The sequence below is a fragment of the Eumetopias jubatus genome, unplaced genomic scaffold (assembly GCF_037043125.1).
Source record: "Eumetopias jubatus isolate StellerSeaLion01/CBP00866 unplaced genomic scaffold, mEumJub1_p1.0 scaffold_14, whole genome shotgun sequence".
Classification (NCBI taxonomy): domain Eukaryota; kingdom Metazoa; phylum Chordata; class Mammalia; order Carnivora; family Otariidae; genus Eumetopias; species Eumetopias jubatus.
This window is the reverse complement of record NW_028274820.1, coordinates 83798015-83820248: the sequence shown is the minus strand read 5'-3', so window position 1 is coordinate 83820248 and position 22234 is coordinate 83798015. Positions and strand designations below refer to the sequence as shown.

General features: G+C 40.7%; 1 protein-coding gene and 1 pseudogene across 1 annotated transcript in view; one reads left to right on the top strand and one right to left on the bottom strand.

Moving 5' to 3' along the window:
- The window catches only part of GRM8 (glutamate metabotropic receptor 8), a 757410-nt gene that overhangs the window by 282133 nt on the left and 453043 nt on the right, over positions 1 to 22234 (top strand). The gene's annotated exons all lie outside the window — the stretch shown is intronic.
- LOC114210633 (splicing factor 3A subunit 2 pseudogene) lies at positions 1969 to 3311 on the bottom strand (annotated as a pseudogene).

Below are 22234 nucleotides of genomic sequence, written 5' to 3'. Positions count from 1 at the left end.
TATGACCTTTTCCCTTGTTAACAAATATCTTGGGGCAGATGCTTTGAAACTAGGGAAATCCAGTTTCTCTTCAAACTTTCACCCATGATTTTAGCATGCGTTGGTGGATCTCGGTTCTGTAGCGATTATTACTACGCTATTTGCTTTATGGTGATGTTCTGTTTCTCTCTTTCCTTCAACATTTATTTATTGGAATTCTATAGCAAGACAGCTATCTTTCTCTCCCATCTATCCAGATAATTGATTATTTATATCCATGAGTATGGACTCATGGATATTTATTTGATTCTATGGGTCATAATCCAATATTAACATGCATTCATACTGTTACCTCGGGCTTCACTTTTGTCTTCCCCCTTTATTTGTCGCTTCTCTCTCCAATACTGAAAAATCTCGTTCCTGTTTTCTACAATGCATTTATTTATTTAATTCTAGTGCACACATCAAGTTCATTTCAAAATTGTTAAACTCTACCCACTTACTGACTAAATTATTGCATTTACATAGTTATTTTTGTCTTCAGCCTTACAGTATCCAGTCAGGATATTATTTTCTAGTTATTTAGGTTAGTTTTATTATTCCCCACCCCTTTACTGTGGTTTTGTGATTAATTTGTAATGGAGTTAGGTTCATTTTTAATTTTTGTATTGCATTTTTGCATTGCACTTTGTTCCTCGTCCAAGCTTTAATCATTTTTTGCTTGGGGATATGTGAAAAGTATGAACCATAACTGTGATTCTAAGAGCTGGAGGTTTACAAAGTAATGTATCCCTTGTCCCTGCCACCCCACACCCATTCTCCCCTCTTTCCATCCCCTTCATACCCTCTATACATAACTAGTCTCTTTACTTTCAGGTTAATCCTCCTCGCATTTCTTTTGTACAAATGAGCAGTTGCACATGTATTTTCTTATAATCACTTATTTCTTTTACAAAAGATACCATACTAGAGATACTTCTGCACTTTGATTTTTTCACTTAACAGTCTATCCTAGAAATCACTCCATATCAATTCATTAGACATCTTCCTTAATATTTTTTTCTTAAAGATTTTTTATTTATTTGACACAGAGAGACACAGCAAGAGAGGGAACATAAGCAGGGGGAGTGGGAGAGGGAGAAGCAGGCTTCCCCCGGGGCAGGGAGCCTGATGTGGGGCTCGATCCCAGGACCCTGGGATCATGACCTGAGCCAAAGGCAGACGCTTAACAACTGAGCCACCCAGGCGCCCCTTTCCTTAATATTTTTAACAGCTGTTTTTTACTCTATTGTATAGTTATATGACAATATCTTCTTCATGTTCTACTTTCTTTTTTTTTTTTTTTAAAGGTTTTATTTATTCATTTGAGACACAGAGATACTGAGAGAGAGAGAAAGCATGAGCAGGGAGAGAGGCAGAGGGAGAGGGAGAAGCAGGCTCCTTGCTGAGCCGGGAGCCCGATGTGGGGCACGATCCCAGGACCCCGGGATCATGACCTGAGCTGAAGCCAGACGTTTAACCATCTGAGCCACCCAGGCGCCCCTTCATGTTCTACTTTCTGTAGGAGAAAGGCATGCCAGTTAACAGGCTAAGGAGGTTTAATATTAACAAAACATGACAGGAGAAAGCTTAAAAAAAATTCAAAATGGAGCAAGACTGGGCAAAGTTGGTAGATGTAGCTACTGTATTTGTACCAATCCAAGTGGAACAAAGCAGAGGTAATAATGATTTACTAGTTTAACATTATTAGAGATGTCTTTGTACATGTCTGTGACTTTTCACACCTTAGCATGACGATTAAGAGCAATGTCTTCCATTTTGGGTTTGGACCATCAGAAATTTTGGACTTTTTTTTTGCAAGCCGGGCCTAGGGGGAGGCCTTTAATGAGCAGTGGGAACACAACACAGCCCCGTACAAAAGCATCAAACTCAGCTCTAAAGGAAAACACAAGAAAACACACCAGACTTGCCTGGAGAAGGGGCTGCCTTTCAGTTGGCTGAGGGAGGGGGAAGAATGTTCCCAGGGCCTTCGGAGGGCAGTGGGGGCCTCAGAATCGGGGGCATGGGAGTTGGGGGATGTACCCCAGGATTTGAGGGGTGGACCCCAGGAGGTGGAGGGTGGACCCCAGGAGGCTGGGGGTGGATCCCTGGGGCTGGTGGGTGGACCCCAGGGGCCTGGGGATGAATTGCAGGAGCTGGAGGGTGCACTCCCGGGGCCTGGGGGTGAACTGCAGGAGCTGGTGAATGTACCCCTGGAGCCTGGGGGTGAACCCCAGCAGATGGGGGAGGATGGACACCCGGAGCAGGTGGGTGGACCCCTGGGGCTGGAGGGTGGACGCCCGGAGTCGGTGGGTGGACCCCAGATGTTGGTGGGTGGACCACCGGTGCCGGGGGGTGAACCCCAGGAGCTGGGGGGTGGACTCCTGGTGCTGGGGGGTGGACCCCAGATGTTGGGGGGTGGACCTCTGGTGCCGGGGGGTGGACACCGGGTGCTGGGGGTGGGGGGCAGCTGGGAAGGGCTCGGAGGCCCTGAAGGTGCAGGCCCACTGGGCGGCATGGGTGGCAGAGGCAGGCCTCCCGGTGGTGGTGGGGGCAAAGACTCTGGCAGAGGCAGCCGGGAGGGGCAGACCATTCGTGGGGGGGCGCGGGGGTCTCTTCACCCCAGGAGGCCCAGCAGGGAGGCTCGGTGGGGCTGGTGGCTTCTCTATCTTGAAGTGAAACTGCAGGAAAAATTGCTTGGTTTCCCGATTCCAGTGAGTCCAGAACTTGCCTTCGGCCTTATCGATTTCCCTGCTTGACACCTTGAAGGCGATGGTCTCATAGGGCTCGGCAGCCATGAGCAGGTACTGCCGGCACGGGTCAGGAGGCTCGATCCTCTGCTCATAGGTAGACATGGAGCGGTGGCAGGGCATGATGCCCTCGGTGACCTCAGGGTAGTCAATCTGGAGGAGGAGGCTCTGCTGGCCCATCTCCGTGTCCCTCTGCTTGGTCGGCCAAGCTTCACAAACTTCTTTACCTCCACCGTGACCTTTTCTGGTGCCGGTTCGGCAGGGGCCTCCTTGGCCTCCTTGGCGGCTCGCCGGGTCAAGTTGGTCTGATGCTTCTGCCCTTGGGTATGTGCCAGGTAGCTCCCCTCACTGTTATGCAGGGTCAGACACAGCTTGCACTCGTACGAGCCCAGATGGTTCTTCTTGAAATATGGGTCCTTGTTGATGTCGATGGTCTCCAGGGCCTGCTGCCAGAGGCGCTCCCTGTGGTCTCGGCTGCTCTCCAAGGAGGAGGCCACGCCTCCACTCCCGGTCTTATCCCCCAGGGCGATGCTGGAAGTCCATGGTGAGGGCGTTGGGGCTTTACCACACTGGTAAAGAGACCCCGTGCTCCTGCTCACTCCACGCCTGCCGCTGCCACCAGAAATTTTGGACTTTTATAATTTACTAGTGGTGTGAATTTCAGCAAGTTAATATCCTCATGCCTCAGTTTCTCTTATCTGTAGAATAGGAATAGTAAGAACGACCACCTTCCAGGGTTACAGTTAAACCGTGGGAAACAGTACAGTATATAGGAACATGGTAAGCCAAAAACTGGGAATGATAATCATTACTGTGTTGCTAATTGCTCTTATATGTTATACTGATTTATACTCTAAGCAGAAGTTTTTGATGGTTTGGTTTATATACACAACTGATAACACTAGGTGTTTTTTAGATATTAATAGCTGTTTTTATGGCAAGGGAGGGCAAGAAGGAATGGGGAGGGAGAGAGGGAAAGAGAGAGAGGGACTACATAAAAAAATGAAATTATCCCTCATGCTACTAGCAGAGAAAATCTGTTAATGCCTCCAGATAATTTTCTATGCTTATGCACATAGTGTCTTTTGAGAAAGATATATATACATATTTTAACCAAACTGTATCCTATTCCATATACCTGTGTTGTTCACCATTTAAAATTTTATTGTGAATATTTTTTCTGTGGTATTATGCTTCCTAATGGAAGTTTTAACCAGATCATTTGGTCATTTTAGTCTAAGGTCTGATCAATCAAATGTGAAACAAAAGGGAATAAGCAGAGAGACAAACTAACTGAAAAAAGCTCAGTAAATTTAGATGTCTGAAGTACCCGGGTCCTCAATTCAACCAAGTATATACTTTTGTAAATGTGACTTTGCCAGATACTTACCTATAAAAGATATAGTTAAATCCAAGGAATCAATCCCTTGTTTTTAAAACTTTGTGATGGGGGCACCTGGGTGGCTCAGTTGTTAAGCATCTGCCTTCGGCTCAGGTCAGGATTCCAGGGTCCTGGGATCGAGTCCTGCATCAGGCTCCCTGCTCAGTGGGAAGCCTGCTTCTCCTCTTCATCTCCCCCTGCCTGTGTTCCCTCTCTCGCTGTGTCTCTCTCTGTCACATAAATAAATAAAATCTTTAAAAACAAAACAAAACAAAAAACCCCCAAAACTTTGTGGTGTTCATTTTAGTGGTATTATAAAGTGAAACTAACCTTAACTTCAAGCCCATCCATGTCTTTGATCTAAAAAGCTTGACAGAAACCTCAAAGCTTCCAATAAGGCTGCAGGTCTGAAAGAAGCACTTCCATCATGACTGTAGTTTTTAAAAGTTGTAAGTAAAGTTTCAGAGTTTTGAGGAAGAATTATTGAGGTAAAAAATCTTTCCTCCCCCAAAGTCTCCTCTGCTGTATTCCTGTTAATGACTGAGCCACCCAGGCACCCCCATCTAAAGATATTCTTAACTCCAACTCTTAGCTCTCAAAACCACCATGAAGTAGGAGGAATGGTGGCAGGTATACTATTTTTTTTCCATATGAAATATAAGCCTGTAGTATGTATTTTGATTTGAGTACTCTTTGCACGTTTTAAAAGAGGGTCTACTCAGTGGTACAAGGAAGAAAATAATTTTTAAAAATTTTATTAGCTACTCCAAGTGTAGATCTAACCCTTTGCTGAACTTAGACTGAAACTGCTTCATAAGAATATAAGAAATGCTGCAATGGAGCAGAGGAAAGTCCCCTTTAATGTATTATTTTGTCACTTGAAGACTCTAGAGGGGAAGAAAGGAGGTAAGATATCAAGAAGAACGCTTCTAGGACCATCTGTCAGGTTCCAGACTTCTTTAAGAATAGGCAGGGTACTTGACTGTATGACACTAAATGATAATAATTGTAACTATGGATTACTAAATGCTTACCGTGTGTCAGATCTGTGCTGAGTGCCTCACACATACCATTTCATCTAATATATATTCATGACAGGAGGCAGGTGTTAATGTATCTCCATTTTATAGATGAGGACCCTGAGTCTTGGAGAAGTGAAATAACCTTGTCAAAGTCACATGGCTATAAAGTTAGTATACCACTTGCTAAGATTTCATCTAGGTTGGTTGGACTCTTTATTACTTCAGTGCTACCTACGATTGAGTCTTGTGGGTCTCAGTGATTCCCTAGGCCATGCTTCTCTTAGGATCAGCACAGCCTTTGCTCACTGGTCCAGATGTGAGCAGCAGTGGGCTCTGGCCTTAGGCTTGGCCCCACTGAGAACCCTGAGGATCTCCAACACCTTCCCCATGGGGTCACGTTTTGGATGGTGAATGGCACTTTGGGGCTAGAGGGAATGAAATCCAGCAGAGATAAGTGGAAAAAGCAGTAGACACATATTAACCTCCTCCTTCTCATTCCATTCCGAATCAATTGTTCCTCTATGTCATTAGCTGGGTCTTCTTGTCTCCTCTTCATTAGGAGCATGCTCTTTGTCAAAAGGAAGGATAACTGTGTCCTTTACCTGTTTTGGTCTTTTATTGGCTCATTCCTCACCTCCCTAGGCAAGAGTCAGCTTCTTTCCTTGGCATTATCTATTCTTGCCTATTTCTTCTTTCATGTCTCCTGACATTCCCAACCTTCATCCTAGGTTCAAGCTTATCAGCTGCTTACAGTTCCCAAACGTGTGTGTGTGTATGTATATTTGGGTGTGTGTGTGTGTGTGTGTGTGTGGGTGTATGCATGTATGTGTTTGTGGTGTGTGTGTATGTGTGGTGTGTGTATGTGTGTATGTTTTAAATGCCTGTGCATGTGCTATTTTCTCTGCTCTATCCTCCTCTGCTCTGTATGCCTAAATTCCTTATTTTTCAAAATGCAGCTCAGTTGTCTCTTTCTCCATGAAACATTACATGTCTCTTCAGAGAGAGATATTCTTTCCTCTGAGTTCTCAAAGCATCCCACAAACCCCTTTGCTTTACGATGTGTGACTGATTCCTTCATCCTTCACTTCCACCAGGCTGTGAACTCCATGAGGGCGATGAGTTTGTCTTAGGATTCCTCGGGTCCCTACTGCCTAGCATAGCATCTAGTTAGTGTTCAATAAATCTTGTGTGAATGGATTACTGGATGGACCAGGAATTAGAAACCATAAAATTAGAACTCATACTGCCCGCAGAGATTTTGTATGGCATTTGGTAAATTATAAGATCTTTCAGGGCCTTAGTTTCCTTATCTATGAGGTGAAGATGTTGACCATAAGGACCAACATCTCTTCCTTGGAGAACATTTGCAATATAGCCAATTTAACAGTGAAGAATAAAGGAGCTTTTGATGGCATCCACTTTTCAGCCTGCTTTTGGCTAAAATCTTCATCTCAGTCCAAGTTTTTCAAATGACTGATTTGGACTGAGAGAAAGCACACCAAAATCTATGGAGACTAAAGAGGAATGAAAAGGTTACTTTTATGATCTGAAGGCCTTGGGGCTTGTTTCACTGTCTCAGGATCATGGAATGTTCAAATTGGGAGAAACCTAAGAGGTAAGTCACCCAACATCCTTATGTGAAAGGAAAGGAAAAAGAGAGGAAGGAGAAGGGAAAGGGGCAGGGAGAGGGAAAGGAAAGAAAACCTAGAGTTCAAATACCTTGCCCAAAGTCATAGCAAGAGTTTGTAGTGTAATGTATCCTCCCGATTCTCAGGTTTATACCCTTCTGCCACACCAATCACTTGATCTATGTAACTAAATCAAGATGCAGAATAATATTGTCTGCTAAGATGTGCTCTGTGTTGCAGTTGACTCAGTTTGGAGCAGACTTAATGACATGATTTCTCTTTATATTCATTTTGGCTAGACTCTACTGCCAAATGCAGCACATGTTTATCAACAATCTGTTGTTTTCTGTCTTTTCTTCAGCATCAGTTAGAGAAACCTGATGAAGGGTAAATGAAGGCACATGACACACCATGCTGGGAGATATGCTACAAGATTCCACTTGAGACTAGATTGGTGGGGCTCCAGCTTCATGGAAGATGAAGCCATCTTCTAAATAAGAAACTGGATAATTTGTTGGCAAAATAAAACACGTTCTGATGTTAGACCCTAATGATGACATTAATAATAGAAGCTTGGAGTTGTTACATGTTATGTCTAGGTGTGAATCATCAGGTCATTTTTATTAGGATGGATGGACCTTTTTTCCACTCTTAAAAATCTCATATATGGTGAAAGCATGTATTAGCTATTAAGGCATGCCAAAATCACTCCAAAACTCAGTGGCTTAAAACAATAAACATTTATTATTGTTCATGAGTTCATGGGTCAACTAGATATTTCTTCTGGTCTCAGGCTTCTGTAGTCACTGTGAGTCTGGTGGGCAGATTTCTGATTTTGACTTGGTGCTCTTATATGTTTGGGGGATTAACTATCTCTGGACAGGTGTAGAATAGTTTCATCTGGGATAGCTAGACTCTCCTCCACCTTGGCACATCATCATTTCCTTTGCATTCTATTGGCCAAAGTGAGTTACAAGGTCAATCAGAGTCAGGTGGAGACCTCAAAGTTACAGGAAAAAGGCTGTGGATGGAGACATGTCATAATTGGGACATCAATGCAATCAATATACTAGAACATGTTCATACATATGTGAACAGCACAAAATCAGGTGGAGTAAAATGGAAAAATTCCCTCTTGACCCTCTTTTTCCATTCTACTTTTTCCCCAGGGTTAACACTATGAAAAATTCTCTGTATTCTGGGGTGCCTGGGTGGCTCAGTCATTGGGCGTCTGCCTTCAGCTCAGGTCATGATCCCAGGGTCCTGGGATCGAGCCCCACATCGGGCTCCCTGCTTGGCGGGAGGCCTGCTTCTCCCTCTCCCACTCCCCCTGCTTGTGTTCCTGCTCTCGCTGTGTCTCTCTCTGTCAAATAAATAAATAAAATCTTAAAAAAAATTCTATTCTTCCAGGCTTGTATGTATGTATATATAATATATACACAGTATATATTATAGTATATAATAGATACATATATAATATATAATAGATACATAGTATATATATAGTATAATATATAATATAGTATATATACATACATACACCTATAGTGTGTGTGCATATATGCAAATAAACACATAGTGCATATATTCACATATATATCCTATACAAAATAATTAGTAGTAAAACATTTTTTATGTAATTTACTTGTTTGTCATAAGCTTGATTATGTTTTAGGGGTATATATCCTCCCTTAACAATATCTATAGCCCTGAATAGACTTTATGATAGACTTTTATTTAAAAGTTAATTGTAAGATACTTGAAAAATACAGAAAACACAGAAAGAGAAAAAGAAAAACCTATAAACCCATCTCCCTGACTGAGCAATATAAATGTTTGCAAGATAATTGCATCAGATTTTTTCTCATAAAGGGAAAGAAATAAAATACTCCAAATAGAATATATCAACATTTACTTATTGATTCCTCCTTATTTATGAACATTTTGGTTGCCGGTTTTTCACTGTTGCAAACGTTTCTACAGGGAACATCCTAGTTGCATCTCCCCGTATATGTATCAGAGTCTCTCTGGGGTGAACAGCTAGGTGTGCACTTGCTGGCTTTCAGGGCATGTGCATCTTCCTTTGTACTAGATGTTGTCAGTTTGTTCCCTGAAGGGTTGGTGCCATGTTCCTTTTCCATCAGCAGTGTATTAAAGTTTTCCCCTATCTTAACCTACAATTGGTATAAGGCTTTTTAATATTTGTCATCATGATAGATATGAAATATCATGTTATTAGTCATTTTACCTTTTTTTTAAAATTTTTTTATTGTTATGTTAATCACCATATATTACATCATTAGTTTTTGGTGCAGTGTTCCATGATTCATTGTTTGTTCATAACACCCAGTGCTCCATGCAGAACGTGCCCTCCTCAATACCCATCACCAGGCTAACCCATCCCCCTCCCCCCCTCCCCTCTAGAACCCTCAGTTTGTTTTTCAGAGTCCATCATCTCTCATGGTTCGTCTCCCCCTCTGACATACTCCCCTTTTCTTCCTCTCCTGTTATCTTCTTCTTTTTCTTTTTTCTTAAAACATGTTGCGTTATTTTGATTATTATTGAAGTTGAGCCAATTCCAAATACTTATTGGAACCTGGGGTCTTATTTTGGTGAAATACCAGCATGTATCTCTTGCTAATTTTTCCTTAGGATTGTTTGGCTTTTTCTTATTGATTTTTGTAAGTCCTTTATATATTCTTGATATTCTCTGTATTTTATGTACATTCATTTATCCTCTTTTAGTCTGTGGTTTGTCTTTTAGCTTTGTTTATGTTATCTTTTGGGTATCAAGGTCATAAAAAGTTTGGCTAATTTTTTTTTCTATTTCCTGGAACAGTTTGAATTTAAGGTGGTAATGGCAACTATCACTTCTGAATTTCTTTTATATTGTTTTAACATCTTTAATAATTTAAGTCTATTTAGAGTAGAAACTAAACTTTACTTCAGCATCCCTGGGCAGAGGTGGAATTTTTCCTGTCTTTTCCTCAAGGCTTGGGAAGACCTGGTGGGCCAGGTGCTCAGTTCTAATTCCCCACTGGGTTGACATCCAAGGCCAGGACTCTATGCCTGACCTTTAGTACCCATATACACAAATAATATACTTTTGGATGTCCCAGCCACGGCTCTAGGTCACATCCCTGACTTTGACCTCCCTATTTGGTTATGATTCCTGAGAATCTTATATCTTTCCTTCAATTTCAGATGATGTTATCATATTTATTTTGGTTATGTTTTATACAACTTTCCATGTGTTTGTCATCAGAAGAAGGTCCGTGTCAGCTTACTCTATTATGTTGCTGGGTGTTCGTGATTCTGATGGGGACTATTAGTGTCTCATGCATACAATGTTAACTTAAGGACCTCAGTTTTATTTGCATGCTAGTAGTATTTAGCCCAGGAAGGTTGAAGAAACTGAGCTATCTGGAAAGATACAGAAAGCAGGAATGTACCTTTTCAGCTTAGACGTTGAATATTTAAACTTTTGTCAAACTCACCAGTGAAATGAGTCCCTTAGAGAGAAAAGTGCCTTCCTTAGACAAGGGAAAAGCTCTTTTGGCAAGTATTTGACAAATGTCTAAATCAATCCATATATGGTTGTAAATTTGTCAATCTATTTACTCTTTATTGAGCTCATAGCCGACTCACCCTCCCTTGTAGCTCTTCTGCGAACATGACTCTGAAAGCCTAATTTTAGCTGCCCCACCACCTTCTATATAGAGACCTCAACTAGAGAGGGAAAAAGTGAGTAAGATTTCACCTTGGATTACCCCAAGAGCTATTCCACCCTGTTAATTAAAGTGAAATGGAGCCTGGGGCAATGATTTAATGTATTTGAGATGGGGAAGACTGCAAAGGCCCAAACATCCAACAACTTTGGGGTAAAATGATCTGTAAACCTTGTGCCAGACTTTGACCAATAGCTGTACAATTCTGATCTTAGCCTTACAGCAGGGATCTAAGATTTGAGTACCTTTTACTTCCTTGCCTCCCATCAGTACCACCACACCCGTCTATCTAAGATCGGCTGCGGTCACTTCTCTGTGCCAGTGCCCACAAGACCAGGCCCTTGCCCTGTGTCCCACAGCCCCCTGGCTGCCTGCTCTAGAAGCAGAGACAGAGGAGCACCTGACTCTGAGTTCTCAGCACTTGTTAAGACTTTACTTTTGACCATTCTTTCTGAGTGATTGTGAGTGGTCTGTTATCTGGATTCCTGAAAACTTGATGACCTTGACCACTAGTATTTGTCAGTTTCTTCAGAAGTTTTCTGACCATTTAGATGTTCGAGCTCCAGGATTCCTATGCACATGGCACTCTGAGAATCTCTCAAATCCTGTTACTTAAATCGAGGTCCAAGGACCCAGCAGCCCTGATATCACTTGTGAGTTTACTACCAATGCAGAACCGCAGATCCCTCCCCAGACCTACTGAATCAGAAGCTGAATTTTAATGAGATCCAAAGTGTGTCAAATGCACTGTTTCAAGTGACTGAATTTCAGTTCAGTACTGGGTTATCATTACCTACAAGGGTCCTTTTTTCAAAATATGTACCCTGAAAAATGATGGGGATAGCCCCCTTCACCTGCCCAATGAGTGTACTCTCTGATGATCAGTGCTCATGAGTCTGTGTTCCTGATGGAAGCATGGTTCCCACTTGGTTGGGTGTATTAGAGAAAGAAACAGAAGTGAGAACTAATGAGTCTTATCTTCACTGAGCATGCCTCTGACCTTGACCACAACCTGTTCTGAATTTAACAATGTTTGATTGTACCTCCCAACCCTGATTGTCATAGGAGCTTGAACTAGAATATTCACATACTCATCATGGTCCACACCCTTCCCCTCCTTCCTCCCACCACAGTGGGTGAGCCACAGCACAGACCAAGGCATTTGGCTTATGGTCATGGAGCAGAGCAAATGTCCACCTGTGTCAGATCCAGGACCTTGGCCTTATTTGCACTGACCTACAAACTAAGCTTGTCATTGCGATGTTCCTCATCAGGTAATGAGTGCTTAAGCACCTACTGCTTCCAATTAAAGTGAACTATTGGCAATATGGTCTCAGCCCTCAAGCGACTTTCACAGTCTGAAATGGGAAAATGATATAAGGAAAGAAGGACAAAAGACATGCAGAATGAAAAAAATAAATAAATAAAAGCATATAGGCCCGCATGGTTATCTTGACCACATGGTAACGACTTCATTATCAAGAAATTTTGGATTTTTAAAAATAGGCACATTCTCAATACAGTAGTGATGGACCTCCATGCTGTTATCTTTAGCTGGGAATGTGGGTGTTTGGAGATTTGTTTGCTCATGTAATCAAGCTATCCAGAAAGTAGTTTTCTAACTTAAAAACTTTAAATTTAAATTTTAAATTTTAAACTTCTCAATTTCACTACCTAGAAAACAATTCATGAGGTTAACAGGCTTTACTAATTCTCTCAAAGTCATACTCCAACCCAGATGAGGAAAAGTATTGCAGAAAGAGGGGCGCCTGAGTGGCTCAGTCATTAAGCGTCTGCCTTCGGCTCAGGTTATGATCCCAGGGTCCTGGGATCGAGCCCCACATCGGGCTCCCTGTTCAGCAGGAAGCCTGCTTCTCCCTCTCCCACTCCCCCTGCTTGTGTTCCTGCTCTCGCTCTCTGTCAAATAAATAAATAAAATCTTTAAAAAAAAAAAGTATTGCAGAAAGATATGACAAAGTGCATTATAACTGTAAATCAAATTTCAGTTTTTAAAGAAAGGGAAGATTTTCACCTACCCTATATATATATATATTTTTTTTTAAGATTTTTTTTATTTGACAGAGAGAGATAGTGAGAGCAGGAACACAGGCAGGGGAAGTGGGAGAGGAAGAAGCGGGCCTCCTGCTGAGCAGGGAGCTGATGCAGGGCTCGATCCCAGGACCCTGGGATCATGACCTGAGCCAAAGGCAGACACTTAACGACTGAGCTACCCAGGTGCCCCTATCCTATATATTTTTGAAGAATTCATCTGTGTCCTATCTGATGTAAGTGGAGAGGAACTTAACAACAGAGATTTTTTTTTTAAAAGAAATGTTTCTAGGTAGATGTAATTTTTGTTTTTAATATTGATTATTTATAACTCAAACTTTGGAGTTTATAACTTTTGTCATCACCGTCACATTTGAATGTAACCTTGTTTGCCATACTTTACTGGAAGTAAAAATTAACTATTTAAAAAATTATGTGAACTTATTCTGCTAACAGTTCAGATTCAAATAAACATAAATTAAGGCCCTTTCTAGGAAGGGCTTTAATTTGCTTGTATTGGTTATAGCAAGACTGTTTCAGAAACTGAAGAATTAGAATTGCTCCTCGCTGTGAATTGTGCAAGACTGTTGAATCACAGATCTGTACCTCTGAAACAAATAACACATTATATGTTAAAGAAAAAAAGAAGAAGAAGATAGCAGGAGGGGAAGAATGAAGGTGGGGAAATCGGAGGGGGAGACGAACCAGTAGAGATAATGGACTCTGAAAAACAAACTGAGGGTTCTAGAGGGGAGGGGCGTGGGGGGATGGGTTAGCCTGGTGATGGGTATTAAAGAGGGCACGTTCTGCGTGGAGCCCTGGGTGTTATGCACAAACAATGAATCATGGAACACTACATCCAAAACGAATGATGTGTAATGTATGGTGATTAACATAACAATAAAAATTGAAAACAAGAATTGCTTCTGCTCGCATTGAGAGATCCACTGGATCTCTATTGTGTGTCCTTTGGTACAGTGTTTCCTGAGCATGTGGTGAAGACAGTGCAGGTCCTTGGGAAGGCTCCCTGGGTGAATCGGGCAAGGAGACTGTTCTCAAAGGGCTTGTGAGTGAGGAGGGGAGACAAAACATGATGTGAACCATTTCAACACATGGTTGGAAATAACTGTCATGAGAGATATAAGGAAAGGTGCTGTGGCTTTTCAGAGAAGGAAACAAGAATGAGGGAGTGAGGGAAAGCTCAGTGGAGTGGGGACAAGTGGACCTGGTTTGGACAGATAGGTAGAATTTGAACACGGGTCACATTCCTGTATAAAGACCTGCTGTGGAGATGGTGAACTAAAACGTGTAAAACTCTGTGCCTCATTATCATTGCCTTTGTTTCAAGGTAGATGCAAACAGATAGCCTGAAAACTGGCCAAGCAAGCAAATAATGATATACAAAGCCCCCTTTCAATCACATAATCTGCAATGATTACACAGTGGGCACTGGCTCTAGCCTGGGCTCTTAGCCGGGACAACCAGCCAAGCAGCAAGCAATCCAATTGGACAGAGTCGAAAACATCCTCAAAGGAAGAGAGAGGAAAAGAAGAAGGAGGAGGAAGAGGAGAAAAAGAAGATGACCCCAAATGACAATCACAGAAGACAGCTAAGACTTAACAAGGGGGATATTACAGCATAGCCAGAAGTCCTAGAGTAAGGCTTTGCCTACATGAGGTCACCCAGTAGAACACTTTAATTGAAGTTCTTCTTTAATTTCTGTTTTGATTTACAGAGGATCAAGGGGTCTTGTCTGTGACAACAAAGACAATGGATCCTGGTCTTAGTTCTGCCACCACTAAGCAGTGTGACCTGGGTTCATATATGCCCCTGGGACCTGAATGAAGAAGGGCAGCAGTATTGACCGTTTCATGAAGTGCCCACCACATGCAGCCAAGATGGTTCTAGGGACTATTGCAATAGGGAATTGAAGCAGATGAACTGTGAAACCACTCAGCAAGCAGCTCCACAGCTGAGAAAAATCAGCTTAGAAAACTGGGTCAGGCTGGGTGGTGACTATAATCAGAAACCTGCAAGAGGAATCACTATAAACATGTTTCCCTGGGCAAGATTGATTGTTTTAAAATAAAGATGAAACAATGGATGAAAAGAAGCAATGCCAAATATCTTCCATCCTTATGGAAATGGGATGAGGAATTGGAATTATAGGGGGGAAAGTGAGGAAAGTTTCTATTTTAATCCAGAAAAGGAAAGTCTCATTTTCTCTTCAAACATGTTTTTAAATTTCAGGTTCATTGCCATGAATGAGTGAAGGAGAAAGGGCCCCACTCCACTCTGGATGTTGGGTTAACCCATGACACTAATTGTCCCAGTTGGCGTTCTGAAAGCTAAGAGGGCATTTTCTTTGCAAACTTAATTTTAGTGTTGTGAAATGGTTATGTCTTGGAGGATGCTGGGTGACCCAAACTTGATGGAGATTGGGAGAGAACATGCTTGGGTGGTCAGGGTGACCCATTAACATGATAATAGCACAAAGTGTGTGCCCTATAATCAGTGGGTCTCAAACTCATGTGAGGGTGTCATTGTTTTATCATATGGAAAGTATTTTACTATTTTGTGTAACAATAAGTGTGCCAATAATAAAGTTTGCATTGTCCATTATCTGAATGCTTCCTATGTGCTAGGCATTGTAGTGAGCATCTTATGTGTATTATCTCATTTAATACTCATAGCAATCCGTGAGGCAGAAATTATTGTCTCCATGTTACAGATGAAGAAACCTAGTCTCAAAGATGTCTGAAGACTTGCTCAATATCACACAAGTAGGAAGCAAGAGTTCAAAGCCCTGATGTTCCTTCTTTAGGTGAGTGCAAGCATAGAGGAATGAGAGTTTGCTCCTCACACCTAGAAGCTGTGTTAAAGAAAACTCGTGAACCTGACTTTTTATCAGCATATTTATTTTAAATACATTTCCTGATTGAGTTTCTGCTTTTCCTTGAAACCTAAGGCACTAAACATTTTGTGGCTTGCCACCTTGAAAAAGAAATCAATTTTTTTCTGGCTTCTAATTGTGACCTTTACACAATCAGGTGGTGATTAATTTAGACAGTATTTATTGCAATCTTACTATAAATTGGGCAATGCCATAAGTGCTTTGTGCATTGTTTCATTTAATCCACAGGAAACTGAGACACAGGCAGCTGAGGCTTGGCGAGTCTAGGTTAGAGTTCAAGGTCAGAGAGCTAGCAATTGGAGATTTAGGATGCATAACTGGCAGGTCTGTCTTCAGGATCAGACCTCTTAACCACAAAGGTTTACTGCCTTTTTACTATGTGATTTTCCTTTCTGATATTTGGTGCCAAATATTGGGGCATGTGACCATTCACTTTTCAAGTAAGTTACCTTTTTTTAATGGGATTTCTTCTTGAATAGATCAAGTGGCTTTCTATTATTACCTCTAACCCATTGAAATAAAAGATAAATAACTTAATTTTATAATTCCTTTTATTTCTGTAGGGAGAGCATTGTCAAACTGAATATGGTTTCACTTACATGGATTTTGTTGTGCTCTGATGAAGGTTACTCGATTTCAGTACACTCCCTACTTCACTGCCAGATATTTTCAGTTTTGTTTTGGCAATACTCCGTGTCTAGATAGCAACTTTATATTAGGATACAGGCTGAGCTACTACAACAAAGAGACCCCAAATATAGACAAGATTGGAGTTTATTTTGTTTTCACTTAATGGTCTCCAAGTAGGCAGGTAGTCCAGGATTGGTCAGCATGTCTGCTCTGCAATATCCATTAGAGACCTGGGTAGTTCTATTTGTTACTCCGCCTTGTCCCAAGGGGTTGCCTTCAGGTACAACACTGAAGCCGGCACACACCATTAGTCCATATTCCTAACTGCAAGAGATGGGAGAGCGGGACACAAAGTGGAGGTAAACAATGTCCTTATGGAAACATAAACAGGAGTTACAGGATCCTTCCCGGTTATGACTCATTGGCTAAAAACTTTGTCCTATAGCCACACACACGTAGATGCGAAGGAGGCTGGGGAGGGAAGGATGGGGTGATAGTTTCTAACAGGGCAGCTGCTGTTTTTTTCTGGATTTTTTTTTAAGCATTCTGCTTTTTGACTACAAATATGTAATATGCATAAAACGAAATATACTTTTTAAAAATTTCAACTTTAGGGATGCCTGGGTGGCTCAGTCGGTAAAGCATCTTACTCTTGGTTTCGGCTCTGGTCATGGTTTCAGGGTCATGAGATTGAGCCCTGAGTCCAGCTCCATGCTCAGTGTGGAGTCTGCTTGAGATTCTCTGATGCTCCCTCTGCCCCTCCCCCTGCTCTCTCTTGCTCTCTCAAAATAAATAAATAAAATCTTTAAAATTTTTTTCACCTTTATTGAGGTATAATCAACATATAAAATTATAAGATATTTAAAGTGTACATAGTGGTCATTTTATATACATATATGTTTTATATATATTTTATATATTACACACACACACACATTATAAAAGGATTCCTCCCATCTGGTTAATTAGTACATCCATCACCTCATGTATTTATCTTTTTAAAAAATTTTTCAGTGAGAGCATTTAAGTTCTACTCTCTTAGCAAATTTCAATTATACAGTACAGTGTTATCAACTGTATAAAATAAAATACACTTTAAGACTCTGTTTTGGTGCCGCTGGCCGGAATTAAAGTTCTCCTCCTTTAAAATATGAGATGAATTGAGATTTCCTTTATGTTTTAAATGCCTGCCTCCAGGATACATAAAAATGGGAGAGGATTTGGAAACCTAGGGCTAAGGAGGTTAGGAACAAGATTCCCCTAAATAAAATTCAGGGGATTCTACAATGAGCAGGACAAGGAAAGAGTGGATCCTGGAGAGTCAGAGAGTCTCTACCACAGTCCTGCTGAATAATTATGAAATGAGATTAAAACGTGGCCAGACTCCTGGCATGCTCTTAAATACTTTCTCCTTCATGAGGAACCTATCCATCATGGAAAATGATGGTCATGACTGTAGCAGCATGATTTTTTCAGCTTTACTGAGGTATAATTGACAAAAATTATGTGTAAAATTAAAAAATGAAAACTATATATTTAAGGTGTACAACTTGATGTTTTGATATACATACATATACATCATGAAATAGTTACCACAATCAAGCTAAAGTAGTGGGAAAGATTAGTGTCTTCCTGGTCTTGTTGCTCATTCAGCTTTCTCACTGTGTTTTTACAAATATAATGTGAATTGAGTGTTAAGAAAAAATACCATAGGACAAAAGATCAACTTTTTTTAAAATTTAAATTCAAGTTAGTTAACATATAGTGTGTTATTCATTTCAGGGTAGAGTTTGGTGATTCATCAGTTGCATATAACACCCAGTGCTCATTACATCAACTGTTTTAAGTACAAAGATGTACTTGAGTTCCTTCAGCCAGCCACACTGTAATTCCACCACTGAAACTTACTCATGTGTCTGGAAAGGTGTGGTCATGACTGTAGCAGCATGATTTAGATGTGTCTCTGTGTGTGTGTGTTATTTTTTAAAAAATATTTATTTATTTGAGCGAGAGAGAGCATGATCCTGGGGTAGGGGCAGAGGGAGAAAGAGAAAAGCAGGGTCCCCACTGAACACAGAGCCTGACATGGGGCTCGACGCGGGACTCGTTCCCAGGACCCCAAGACCATGACCTGAGCCAAAGGCAGATGTTGAACTGACTGAGCCACCCAGGTGCCTCGATTTTTCATCTTAATGCTGACTTTGTTGCAGGAGTAATTCAGACTTGGTAGTAGTCATGTATGCTCTAAAGCAACCATGCTTATATTCTGTTACATGAAGATGTAAAAATAACAACCTGGGTGGCCAGCTTACTCAGTCTGAATCTCTGTTGCCCCTGAAAACACTGAACTTGTAGACAAAACTGCTTTCTAAGTTTATATTGGGGAACAAGATTTATTTCAGCTGAGAGGAAAAGTAAAACATAGAAGAGTCATAATACCTAGAAAGTGAGTACGTTGGAAAACGTAGATTGGAAGTGACACACATGTATTGTTTGCTGATATGGTAATTCCATCTGGACACCTGTAAGCAATTTCCTCTTTATCCTGATTGAATTCTGTTTTCCTCCCCTACACACACAATTGTCAAAATTCATTTCTGAATCTGTATGAGTGTGCATGTGTGTGTCTTTGCTTTGCCCTCCATTCACTGAGTCAACAAGTAGCTGTAGTTCTGATGCTCTGACTCTTGTCCCACCTAAACCTTGCATTGTTCTCTTCTCCATTCCCACATCACATCTTCTTGGCTCTGAAGGTATACATTGCCAGTGTTTTGTCACTCTTAGTTGCTGTCTTGCTGCTTGGGTAATGAGGATTCCTATTCCAGTGTGTCTGGGTTTCCCAGATTCCCTTGCTCTTGAGCAGGGTTGGGTCTCTGCTAGATTGTGAACTTTGCCTTTAAGACCTCTCTTCCTTTCCCTTTTCTTTCTCAGTCTTTCCCAGTGAGGTGTCCCTCTTCAGCACAAACTCCTGTGTAGCTTAAGATGATCCACCACAAACATAATGCTTCTTTGTAGTTTTATGTTTTGTTTTTAACAGGCATGCAAATCTTGCATTCTATGGCACAATTTATCCATTTGTTTAAGTAAACAAATAATTTAAATTACTACCAGTTAAAACATTTGTCTCTCTCTTCCTCAAATCTTCAAGGAAACTTAATTTGCAGGTAGATAAGCCATGTTTATCCCATGGATTTGCACAGTCTTTTGGCACATGGCTCCAAACCTCCATGGAGTCAAAAAGTATTCCAGTTTGAAGAACACAGAATTTCATCGTCAGAGAAATTAAGCTCTAATTGTGGGATTTGAGTTGAGGGATATATTTTTTCATTATGCCTTTTTCATTTTTTATTTTTTCAGCTTTACTGAGGTATAATTGACAAAAATTATGTGTAAAATTAAAAAATGAAAACTATATATTTAAGGTGTACAACTTGATGTTTTGATATACATACATATACATCATGAAATAGTTACCACAATCAAGCTAATTAACATATCTATTGCCTCACATAGTTACCATTTTCTTTTCCTTTCTTTCTTTTTCTTTTCTTCTTTTTTTTTTTTTGTGGTGAGAACACTTGAAATCTACCCTCCTAGCAAATTTCAAGTGTACAGTACAGTATTAGCTATAGTCATATTGCTGTACATTAGATCTCCAGAACTTATTTTGTATAACTGAAACTTTGTACCCTTTGACCAACATTTTCCCGTTTCATCCTATCCCCAGCCCCTGGCAACCACCATTCTACCCTCTGTTTTTATGCGTTTGACTACTTTAGGTTCCATACATTAGTGAGATCATGCAGGATTTGTCTTTCTGTGACTGGCTTATATAACTTAATGTGATGTTCTCCAGGTTCATCCATGTATTCACAAATGGCAGGATTTCTTCCTTTTATAAGGTTGAATAATATTCCATTGCATATGTGTGTGTGTATCTATATTCATCCACTGATGGATATTTAGAGTGCTTCCATATCTTGGCTATTGTGAAGGCCAAGGCTCTCTTAGAAGCCTATGAATCATACAGAAAAGTTGACACATAGATCCAGTCCAACCAGTTCTTGTCTCTTTCCATGTCTTGTTTGGTCCATTGAAGTGTGATTGCCCCCTTCCTGACTCTAACTACAGGCACAAGGGACCTGAGATTTCTATACCTGACCCTCAAGAATAACCTCATATTATTTAGTGGTCTGTTGACTTTAATATCCCCAGTCAATTGAAGATATATTTTATTTATTTACCTTTCAAATTTTTTGGTATTGCTACTTTCTCTGGCCTAGAAATTACTGGCATGTTCATTTTTAACTCAACGGTTTAACCTCTGTGTATACCATTATCAAAATCAATTTTAAAAAGTCACAAGCATGCTGTGGAGACCCATCACTGAACAATTTTTATGAATGATTTAGAGCAGGGCTAAATAATTACATCTTGTGGCCCAAAGACCCTCAGTTTATTAGTTAGAGGGATTGAACATTTCTTTGCCTTTCTTAACATATACTAGAGTTATGATTTTTTTTATACATATATAATGTAAAATCATTTGATAGCATAGTTGAGAACTCTGGGGGATTTTGCCTCCACCTACATTTCTCTAAATTTGGCTTCTCAAGTATTGGGAAAGTGCTTGGGTAAGTGTTAAGTATGATCATCACACAAAGGGAATAATGTCTTGCCCCTAGTACTTGAGAACAAGGGGACAGAATGAACATGTATTGATATATATATATATATCAAGGACTTGAGTAACAAAGGCTAGAATGACTTTTTTATTCATTTATTCCACATATATTCACTAGCAACTCCTACATTCCAAACACTGTGCAGCGTCCCAGAGAAGTAGTAGTGGATAAAATAGATAAAATAAACAAGGTCCCTCCTCTCATAAATCCAGTGGGGGTGACTCCATTTTTATCAAAGAGTTATTACATGCCAGACATTGTTCTGCCAGCTTCACATATATTAGCTCCTCATCTTTACAATAACCATTATGAGGAATGGAATATATTTATTTACAACTACCAAGTGTTGAAACCAAAGTTGGAACCATAGCAACTATCTCCCTGGCACAGTGTCTTGGCTTCCACACTGTCCTCTCCTCTTACATAATCAGCCAGCGTGTACAGGCTTATCAACCTGTAAACCATGATAATATTAAGAAAGAAGAGTACAGAATGCTAATTGGGAGTAGTAAAGGGATGTGGATTTAGAGAAGAACACAAGAAGAACAGTTAGAAGTCACCACTTAGACGTGAACCGAAGAGAAACTGGCCAGGTGAAAGACCTTGGTGTGTTCAGCTGTGCTTTTACTACTAGAGTGATTCCCAAATCACCTCAATCCAATCATTAATCTCTATGCTCTTAACTATATTTCAGGATGCACTACAGACAGTCCCCGACTTAACAACAGTTTGATTTATGATTTTTGACTTTACAATGGTGCAAAAGCAATACACATTCAGTAGAAACCGTGCTTTGAATCTTGAATTTTGAGATTTTCCTGGGCTAGTGATATGCCCTACTCTACTCTCTCATGATGCTGGGCAGCAGCAGTGAGCCACAACTCCCAGTCAGCCATGCAGTCATGAGGATAAACAGCCAGTACCCTTACAACCATTCTGTACCCATACCATTCTGTTTTTCATTTTCAGTACAGTATTCAATAAATTACATGAGATATTCAACACTTCATTATAAAACAGACTTTGTGTTAGATGATTTTGCTGTAGACTAACGTAAGCGTTCTGAGCGCTTTTAAGGTAGGCTAAGCTAAGCTACGGTATTCAGTAGGTTAGGTCTATTAAATGCATTTTTGACTAAGGATATTTTCAATATATGATGCGTTTATTGAGACGTAACTTCACTGTAAGTGAGGAGGATCTGTATTTTCCTGCATTGCCCCTAGCACCTATGATTGTATACAACTTAATTGAACCCTCTACTTCCTTTCGTTTAAAAGCTTTCGAAGTCTGTCCCTTTTACAATGTTTTCTTGAGAAGAGGTAGAGAAGTACGTTTCCATTAGCTGGGAGCTAATCCATGCTGCAGCTGTACTTGGTGTCCAGCTTGGTGTCTAGGTATGATTCTGAGGGCCTCATCCTTGCAAACATGA